Source organism: Callospermophilus lateralis, chromosome X (genome assembly GCF_048772815.1).
Source record: "Callospermophilus lateralis isolate mCalLat2 chromosome X, mCalLat2.hap1, whole genome shotgun sequence".
In the NCBI taxonomy this organism is placed as follows: Eukaryota; Metazoa; Chordata; class Mammalia; order Rodentia; family Sciuridae; genus Callospermophilus; species Callospermophilus lateralis.
Window position 1 is genome coordinate 18,567,638 of NC_135325.1, and position 9,622 is coordinate 18,577,259.

General features: G+C 40.2%; 1 pseudogene; it reads right to left on the bottom strand.

Moving 5' to 3' along the window:
- Nucleotides 1-8,701: 8,701 nt before the first annotated feature.
- LOC143639146 (ferritin heavy chain pseudogene) lies at nucleotides 8,702-9,253 on the bottom strand (annotated as a pseudogene).
- Nucleotides 9,254-9,622: the final 369 nt, after the last annotated feature.

Sequence of the window (9,622 nt, forward strand, 5' to 3'; positions counted from 1 at the left end):
ACCCCTACATCTGTCAAGCCAACTCTTCTTCTCTCACAAGTTTCAGTTTAAATCATCTTTTAGAACCAGGTCCAGATTACTGTTTTTCCATTGATAGGCTAGTCTCACCTTCACTTCTTTACCATTTTCCATACACATTCATGTAAGTATTTAAGAATGACTAGAGGGAAAAAAAGCAAATGCTTTTTTTAGGTATTACAATTGCTTTGTTCAATGTAGACTTCTCATATTTTAATATGTGAAATTCTCCTACACAGAGCTATCATTTTTGTAAACTTCAATACCATCATGGGTCATATAATGATGATTATGTTTGGGTTATCTATTTTCCTGCCATCTTCAGGTCTCTACTTCTTCCCCTAAGTTTGGTATTTTCCATTTCTCCAAATTTCTTCCCCTGAAGTTACCATTTATCATGAGGACACCCTCCCTGTGGTGTTAAGAACACACCAGACAGGGACTTGGGTTATAGCTCAGTGGCAGAGCACTTGCCTAGCAATTGTGAGGTACTGGGTTTGATCCTTAGCACCACATAAAAATGAAAAAAATAAAATAAAGGCATGCTGTCCATCTACAACTACAATTTTTTTAAAAAAGAACATACCAGACAGGTAAAGTGGGTCTTCCCTATGTGTTCAGAGGAAAGCTCCCCCTCCTCTCCTTGAGCAATCCTCCTATTGCAACATTTTTACTTTCAGCAAGAGGTAAATTGACAGATAACAGTGAAATGTTAGTGTGGGAGTTATTAAAAATATCAGGGGGTCCCTGGAATCCAATTAGTTTGGTGTGTTAGGAGCCCCCATTCAAGGCCCTTGGGTCTATTGTTATTATAGGAACCTTGCCCAGGCCTGGCATCACTGAGTCCCCCTATGCAAACAGCTCTTTTGTACTGAAGTATTGCTGCATACTGAATCATCTCTAACTAAGGAATCCTGTTAAAATGCTCTCTGGGATAGGAACAGACCCCTGAACACCTCAGCCCTCCAGTTATCTTTTTCATATTTTCCAGGAGGTTCTTTTTTAGGAGGTCCCTCTTGGGAGCTTCCTGATGGAGAGGTGGAGATTTTCTCTGATCAAAGAAAATTATATTTGTGAAGAAAAGATCCTTCCAGAACAAACCAAAGGAGGAGGTACTTCAGTTGCCTGGTTGTAATGCACATAACTTGCCTTCACTGGAGCAACATGTGGATGTTCCCCTGAGAACTGGGGTGGGTTTTTTACTCTTCACTGTCCCTGGAGTTACTGGCCTGGAGCTGCTTCTTGATCTATTCTCCTAATGGACAAGACTGCACTTGCCTGAGAAAACTTAATTTTAATAACAGATTAATATTATATATATTCAGGTGCCACACTTAATCTTTTGGTTTGCAAACTCTTGTCTGGCCTGCCTGACAATGCATTTGAATGCTGCTTTCTTTTTCTATTCTTACAGCTATGCAATGAAATTCCACATGGCCTCTTGATATTCCCTGCATCCATGTCTACACTGTCTGTATTCATATCTTCAATTTCCAGGTACTCTCAGCTTATTAAATTGACCTCCTTCCTCCTCCTTTCTTCCTTCAAGAGCTTCCTAGATCTAATAATCTTCTGCAAGTGGCAGACCCAACACAAACATGATGCAAGTAGACAGGGATGCCCCTTTTTAGGAAGACTACATTTCTATCTTTTCCAGATCATTGAAGCAAATGATTTCCTAGGGGCTCTAGGGGCTAAGGAATCAAGATCCTTAAAGAAAACTGGGCCATAATACCTTCATTGTGAGCCAGATATGCCCCTGAGAGGACTTCCTGATGATCATCAAGGTGGTCAATAAAGGTTCTAGGCAAGAAAGCCATGACAGAAATTACACCAATAATGTCTGCAAAAGACTCATGGAACCTTGCCAGGCCATTTTGTCTCTAGAAAACAGATTAGAAGATTCTTGCACTGGGAAATGTTGAATATTTATTTAAGAACACTCAATCAATTCTGTAATAAGAAAAATAAAGAGGACAGATGAAACTAAGTACAGATAATTCCTCTGAGACATAGTAGACATGGATAAAGTAGGCAGTCTGGCTGGGCACAAATCATGAGCCACTCAAGCAGGAACAAACTTTATTTCTGAACTCCCGCGAACACCACGCAGGCAGCCTTCTCCCGGGACACAACACACCCTGGAAATCCCTCCTCTGGCACTTCCCCAACCAATGGGAACTCTCCAGGAATCCCCGTGAGAACTCCAAAGTAGCAGGCCAAGGCGGACAGCAGGGATCTAATGTACAATTGAATACACAGCTTAACATAACCATCATCATCTCAATGGCTTGCTGGTGTCACCTCTCAACCACTCTGTTCTGGCAAAAATGCCATGCGTCATTCTGACTCGGCTATGGCTCTCAGAGGCTATGGCTCTCAGTATATATATATATCTATATCTATCTATATCTATATCTATATATATATATATATATATATATAGATATAGATATAGATAGATATAGATATATAGATATAGATATAGATATATAGATATATAGATATAGATATAGATATAGATATAGATATATATAGATATATAGATAGATAGATAGAGAGAGAGAAAGGGGTGGAAAGATCAAGTAGAAATCAGGTATTCATTACAGTTGGAGTATATTTAGATCACCTACATTTTGGTGGCAACCATCTGGTTTTATACTGGATAAAAACACCTCCTTGCTCAGCAGGTGATAAGCAAGTTACAGTTATGTCCAGGAATATTTGTCCTTGGGTCTCTCTGTTAGAGCAGGTGTGAGATGGCTCCAGATATTTTCATCACTAGTCCTCCAAACCATGGTCAGAGGGCAAGGCTAAAGCAGTAAAGAGGGAACACCACATGGAACAAGGTTCAAAACTGCTAGCTTCCTGTCTTCCTCCATCCCCTCTCTCCTTGCCTCTCACTATATGTTTTAAATTATTCAGTAAACTGTGTGATTCAAGCATCTTAATTTGATGTATAAGTCTTTTGGCTTGCAACCTCTTTTTTGGCCTGTCTGACAATGCATTTAAAGTCTACAAAATCATCAAGGTAAGTTCCAATGGTGACAAGGAGTATAACAAAAGGGAAAATAAGTTGTCTACTTGGCCAAGAAGGGAATGAAAAAGTGACAGAGACATTTGCAGGTTGAATAATAACCTGTGCTCTTTTGACTTTTAACCCATTAAGTCTCGAGTTTTCAATCCTACAAACATAATAAGCATTCAAATATTATTTCAAAGTTACCATTACTGCTATATTTGTTGCTTAATTTAAGTTTCTATAGGTGTTCCGCACCTGGGATAACTGGGCAAAGTGAGGAAGTAGAGACCAAGGATTCAAGTACTTCCCAAATTCTATTAGAGACCTGAAGACAGAGGGGCATGCCAATATAAAGGATAGGAACTAAACTTTTCCTGGGACAGAGGATGTATACCAACTCACTGACTTCTTCACTCTCCATGGTCACCTGGGACAGAGGTATCTAGGTTCAACAACACAAAAGTTGAGTGCGTGCTGGATTCAGGAAATTATATCAATAAAAAGGCATCTTAGAGTGCTTAAGTTACACTGCTTGAATGGCATATACTGTGGTGAACTGAAGAATATATATGCTTTAAAGCGGTAGCTATAATGTTCAGTTCCATATGAAGGGTCCCATGGGAACAGGGCCCAAATTAGCCAGATAATATTTCAAAGAGAAACCAGAAATACAGAATTTTATGAGAGCTCTTTCAATTAGTTTGCCAGATCTTAGTTTTAAAATACCATTTATACAATAAAAGAAACTAAGATTCCTTGGAGAAATGGGTAATTCTAAGGCTGGGGCAGGGAAACACATCATGAGTCTCATGAGTCTGGAGTATCTTATAGTGCCAGAAAGTAAGAAAGTGCTAGAGAGAGAGAGAGAGAGAGAGAGAGAGAGAGAGAGAGAGAGAGAAGTGGGAGTATGTCAAAGGGATACAGAAGCTAAATGAACAAACTCTAAATGACCAAATGTGAAACAATTTAAGGAACAAAACCAATAACATAATCTTGGACTATAACCCAAAGCATTAAATAAATATTCATGAGTTCACACTGAGAAAAATAAATAATGGGATAAATAAGTGTGGGGGGGGAAGGTACAAATATTCCTTATAAAAGAATTCCAAATATTACAGGTAGAGAGTCTTCCATCCAGGAGGTGAAGCTTAACTCCTCCTCCCTGCTTCCTGAGTGTGAACTGGACTAAATGACTCACTTTAAACTATAGTTTGGAAAGGGGGAAATCAGCAACTTTCAAAGGAGAATCCTAGCCAACAGCACCCTAAACAAGTGAAAAAAGCTAACATGGCTGGTGATAAATCATATTGAAGTGACGTAGCCCTCTTGATACAGTGAGAAAAAACACTTCACCTCTCTGGACTTCATCCTCCAAACTCAGAATACCAGTGTAACCATGAGAGAAACACCTAACAAATCCAAACTGAGAAACATTCTATAAAATACATGACCAATTCTCTTCAAAACTGTCAAGGTCATGAAAAATGAAAGAATACTACAATAAAGAAAAATTCTACCAATGAAACTAGGACACAATGTTTTCTTATCCTTTAGATTTTTCAATTCACACATACTGAAAGATCTCTTTTACACTTATTTAGGCATGGATTTTTATCATTGCATCATTCTTATGTTATATGCACAAAAGGAAACTGCATTAGATAAATTGTTTAAAGTACTGCTAGAACTTCTTTGGGTTCAAAATTTAACTCTTCTGAATCACTTTTGTACTCAGAATCATTTGGATACCATAATATTGTCTTCTGTGCTATTAAGCATGCTGGTGATGCAGTATTTATTAAAAGAATACACCACTGATGTCTCCAGGGTTTTTCCCTAGCAAATGATACTGCTCTGTTGAGTTTTAAAGTGCATACTCATGCAATGACAGCTACAGGTGACAATGATTGTAAGATAGCACACATCCCAATTTCAAAGGTGTGAAAATCTGCGTCTCTTAATCATTGAAAGATGATAGAAAGACTTCTCATGGAACTGAAGGTGTAGTCAGTAGAGCACTTGCCTAGCGTGCATGAGACCCTGAGTTCCAGCCCAAGTACAGAGAAAGAATAAGAAAAGAAAGAACTTCTCACGGTGGTCCTGTTTCCCTCCATATTTCTTTTCCAGGTGGAGGAAAAAACTTACCTTTTTTAAGTCCCTGCTTTTCTGGTCTTTGTTACTATGGGTAACCTAACTCAATCCCAAACTGAAATATGATTCTTAAAAATATGTTGCCATTATTACTTTCTTTTTTCACTGCACCTTACTCTTCTCTAATGTCACCCTTGACTTAGCAAGTCAGGTGTAAATTTTTTTACCTTTCAGGTGGCCCAACATTTCACATTCATTACTGTCATTTTAACCTTAAACTTAGCTTTCCTTAAGCAAATTTTCCATCAGTATCCCTTTGAAACTGAACTCAGAAAGCACACCCATACCCCTCCACATATACCCTATTTGTATAAAAATTTGTTATTTTAAAACATGAAGCATAGTATCACCTCTGAGATTACTGATAATGCCTTTCTCTACTGAATACTTGATCAGATATATATTGCTTGGGCTTACGAAAAGAAATTGGAGTTGCTGGCAAGTGAAATAAAATTAAAGGAGAATTTAAAAATCAGAAATGTAGAACATATTTCAAGAGTAAAGAAGATGCAGGAGAAATTAATGGGTGCTTTGTACTGGTTGTCACACATTTCTTAGGAAAAAAAATACTTTTCCTTTTTCTGGAAAACGAAGTACAAGTTGTCAGTGACAACCATCTATTAAGAAATTTCCTTTTGTGATAGAGTGAGGATTTTTTTCCCTAGAGGTAAATTATTCAACACAGTTAATTTGAATCCGTGTTTGAGCCTGAGATGAAGTTATCAATTTTACCATTTTCCCTTAGTCTGTCCTGATATTATCATTGCTTGAGATTTTGGTACCCATAGCAACAGCCACTGTTTCAGACATCATTCCCCCAAGCAACAAAACATGGCCAAGGACTGACAATCAACCACCTGTGTATCTCCGGGTGTACTTTCCGGGGCTGGAGGACCAAGTCACATATCACTTCAAAGTTTTGAAAAGTTCAGTTACCAACGAATTGAGAAGTTTGTTCAACCCTTTTGCGAGGCATATAGAAGGGGAGGAAAATGAGGAGAGGAAAGTACAAGCCTAAACATTGTAAAGTACAATGAGGCAAACTTAATTAGTCTAGAAGTTTCTTCTTTCCACCACTGCACTGCTATTCGAAAGGCGTTTTGTGACCCTCAAACTTAACCAAAAGGAAGGAACTTAGAACATTTGCATTTTTCTTGCAAAAGAACAAAGATAAAAATAATTATGCTGCCTCTGTACCAAGATTTTCCTGCCAGGGATTCTTTAAGAAAAGCTGCAAAATGTAGCATTACAAGTAGTGGCTTGTAATAGGCACTATGTATAATCACAATTCTCTTTGAGTTTTACAGATGGGGAAATCCTGTTTTTCCAGGTAAAGTAAAAAGATATTTCTAAGTGGACTTCTCTGCATTATCTTGGAGAGTTCCTCCAAATCACAGGAAAAGGAAAGATGGGCTGAAGATGGGGCCCTGAGAACAAGACTGAACCAGTCTGGTATCAGCTATAGATTCCAGAGAAGAGATCACAACAGGCTACAGTTCAGTGTATAGACTACAAGACAGTATGCATGGAAAACTTACAGGCTTCTCTGTCCACACTTTCAGATTAACTGAATTTGCAGGGAGAGCATATGTGTTCTGTAGCTACGCCCTTTACCTCTTGTGCCTGCAGTGAAGCTACTCCCAGTGAAAACATCTGAGTGATTGTGCACTCTCTGGGGATTCCCAGCCCTAGGGTCTTTCTAGGTATTCAGTGCCAACCCAGGTAATAGTGTTGCTGCCTGTGTGGGGGATAGAGTCTGAACAGACGGATTCAGGTGTACAAGTGTTGAGTGCCTTCCTGGGAGGTGCCTTGCTACCTGTTCCATAGTTGTGTTGCTAATTCTGAAGGCCTCTTTCACTGGAGAAGGATTTTGGCTGATGTTTAGAAGCCATCCCCACCCTTGGCTGGAAGGCACACCTGTAATTAGGGGGAAGACTACAGTGATTAGTGCTGTCTTTGAGAGTGGGGGGATTTCCCTCCCTTCCGGTGTGGTTACCTGGCTGGATTCCCAATCTACTTACACAATTATCCTTAGCCCATTGGTATACCTGCAGGGTAACAGAAAGAAAGTAAAACATGCATCAGAAAATCTTGTTCTTGTCCCAATTCCATAACTTCTCACCTGTGTGGACTCCCTTTTTCTCACTGACAAAGACACAGTTATACTTTCAGGGAAGGGGAGTGGGGGGAAGATAGATATATCAAGGAATGATATAATGCATGTATGTAAATGTTGTAGTGAAACCTATTAATAACTACAATTAATGTATGTTAATGATTATAATAAAGAGTCCAAAAAGTAAAAATTCAAACTACAAACTAGAAGAGGAACTTCAGAAAACATAAAAATTTCTAAAGGACTAAAATACATAATTAAGAAATTCCCACAAATCAATAAGAAAAGGGCAAACAATCTGGTAGAAAATTTGCCAAAAGATATAAGGAAGCAGAAATGATCCACTATATTAACTTATCAGTCCACTAATAGATTTTGATTCAGAGTTTGGAAGGTATTCTAGACCAGATGACTCATAGATTTGTCAATAGAAATGTGTGGTCTCTTGATACCAGGTATTGTTTACTTGTAATGTCAAAATAGACAGCATTTCCAATGTAAATTCATTTTCCCTTTGAGTTTCAAATACCACAAAATTGATAAAAGTATTTCAAAAAACCCAACCAATATAAATACTTGTAATAAATTGTTTAACCCTGGGGGGAAAGACATGGTCATAATACCTGCCTTTCCTATTTCATGAGGTTCTTATAAAAATAAAACACAATAATGTAAATAAAAGAATTTGAGCTTGCAAAGTGCCACTTTTATTTTTAGTTTGTCAACCTCATCAGATATGGGGAAGTCCATAAGGCTGGTTTTCCATTATCATTGTAGTCCAAGGTGAGTTAGTCAAAGAGGTATTCTGTCATGCTATCTTCTAGGGCTCTCATCTTGTTTCCCAGAATGAAGAAATAGTTAACATTTGAATATTATGGTAAACTGTAAGTTTTCAGGTAAAGTTGAAGATCCCTTTGTTTTAATACATGCTCAATCCCATTCCTTTTACTTCCCCAGAGGCACTTTGTGACCAGTGAATGGTCACAAAGACCCCACGAAATCCTTCCACACCATCCTAATCCTCCTGCACCCATTGTTTAGAAAGGAAGACTAATGTTGTATTTTACAGGGGCCCGTGGAATACCTTTTCTCTCCACCTGTGGAGATATGAGCCTGTGGATGGGACATAGGTGGATAGACAGAATCCTGGATGCATGGGGATCTGCCCTCATTCTCAAAATGAGAGTTACACACACACACACACAGACACACACACAAACTCTACTGGACACCTCTATTTCCTTAAGAACCAAAAAAATTACTTTATTGGAAGTTAACAATCAAACTGAAAGGCCCAAACTGGAGGAAACTTGCTGAAAAGGCAATATGTAGGCCTGGCCTGGTGACTCACCGGGGAAGACTCCATGGCATGGGCTGGGGTACAGTCCTGTTCAGTTGTCGTGGTGGCTGCGGCCCAGGGTGAGCCGGTCAAAGAAGAATTCAGCCAGGTGGTCTTCTGGGGCCTCCATCCTGCGCAGGTTGGTCAGGTAGTCGCCCAGCTCACAGATGATGAGGACCTGCTGATGCAGAAAGTGGCGCTGCAGGAAGTGACAGAGGTGGGGGTCCCCTTTTTCAGTGCCCAGGCGGTGCAGCTCCAGGAGGCTCTGGTTTATATTCTTCTCCAGGTGCAGGGCGCACTCCATGGCCTGGAGGCCGCTCTGCCAGTCGTCACGATCAGGCTTGGTGATGTTATGGAGGTGGACACGGCCTCCACGCTGGTTCTGCAGCTCCATCAACTTCTCAGCACGATCTCTCCACTCATGCGAACGACGCAGAAAGAAGCTGGAGAAGTGCTCCAGGGCCACTTCGTGTCGGTCACAGTAGAAGGCCATGGACAGGTAGACGTAGGAGGCATACAGCTGCAACTGGATCTGGCTGTTGATGGCGGCCTCGCATTCGGGGTGATAGTTGTGGCGCACCTGCGATGGCTCCGCGAGGGCCATGGAGGGCAAAGGCTGCTGAAAGACACAGACGGTGGTAAAAGGAGAAATCAGTGGTGGCTGTGGGGCCCACTAAGGGCCCCCAGGGTGGTTGAAAGCGGGTTAACCGAGGAGGGTAGGCTGGTCAAGGTCTCTGTCAAACCCACCTCAGGCAGAATCTAAGTGGATAATGGCGGACAATGGTGGCCGGAAGCCAGTAATGACGGCAGGAAGTGAGCAATAGAGGCAATGGGATGGAATACCTTGAAGCAAGGTAGGTGGTCAGGAGCGGCACTGTAAAGTCGAGTTCCATCAGCAACCAGGGCAACTCTGCTGACCCTATGACCTATATAATATTTTTATAAGTTATTTATGAATACAAGGGTAAGTTTT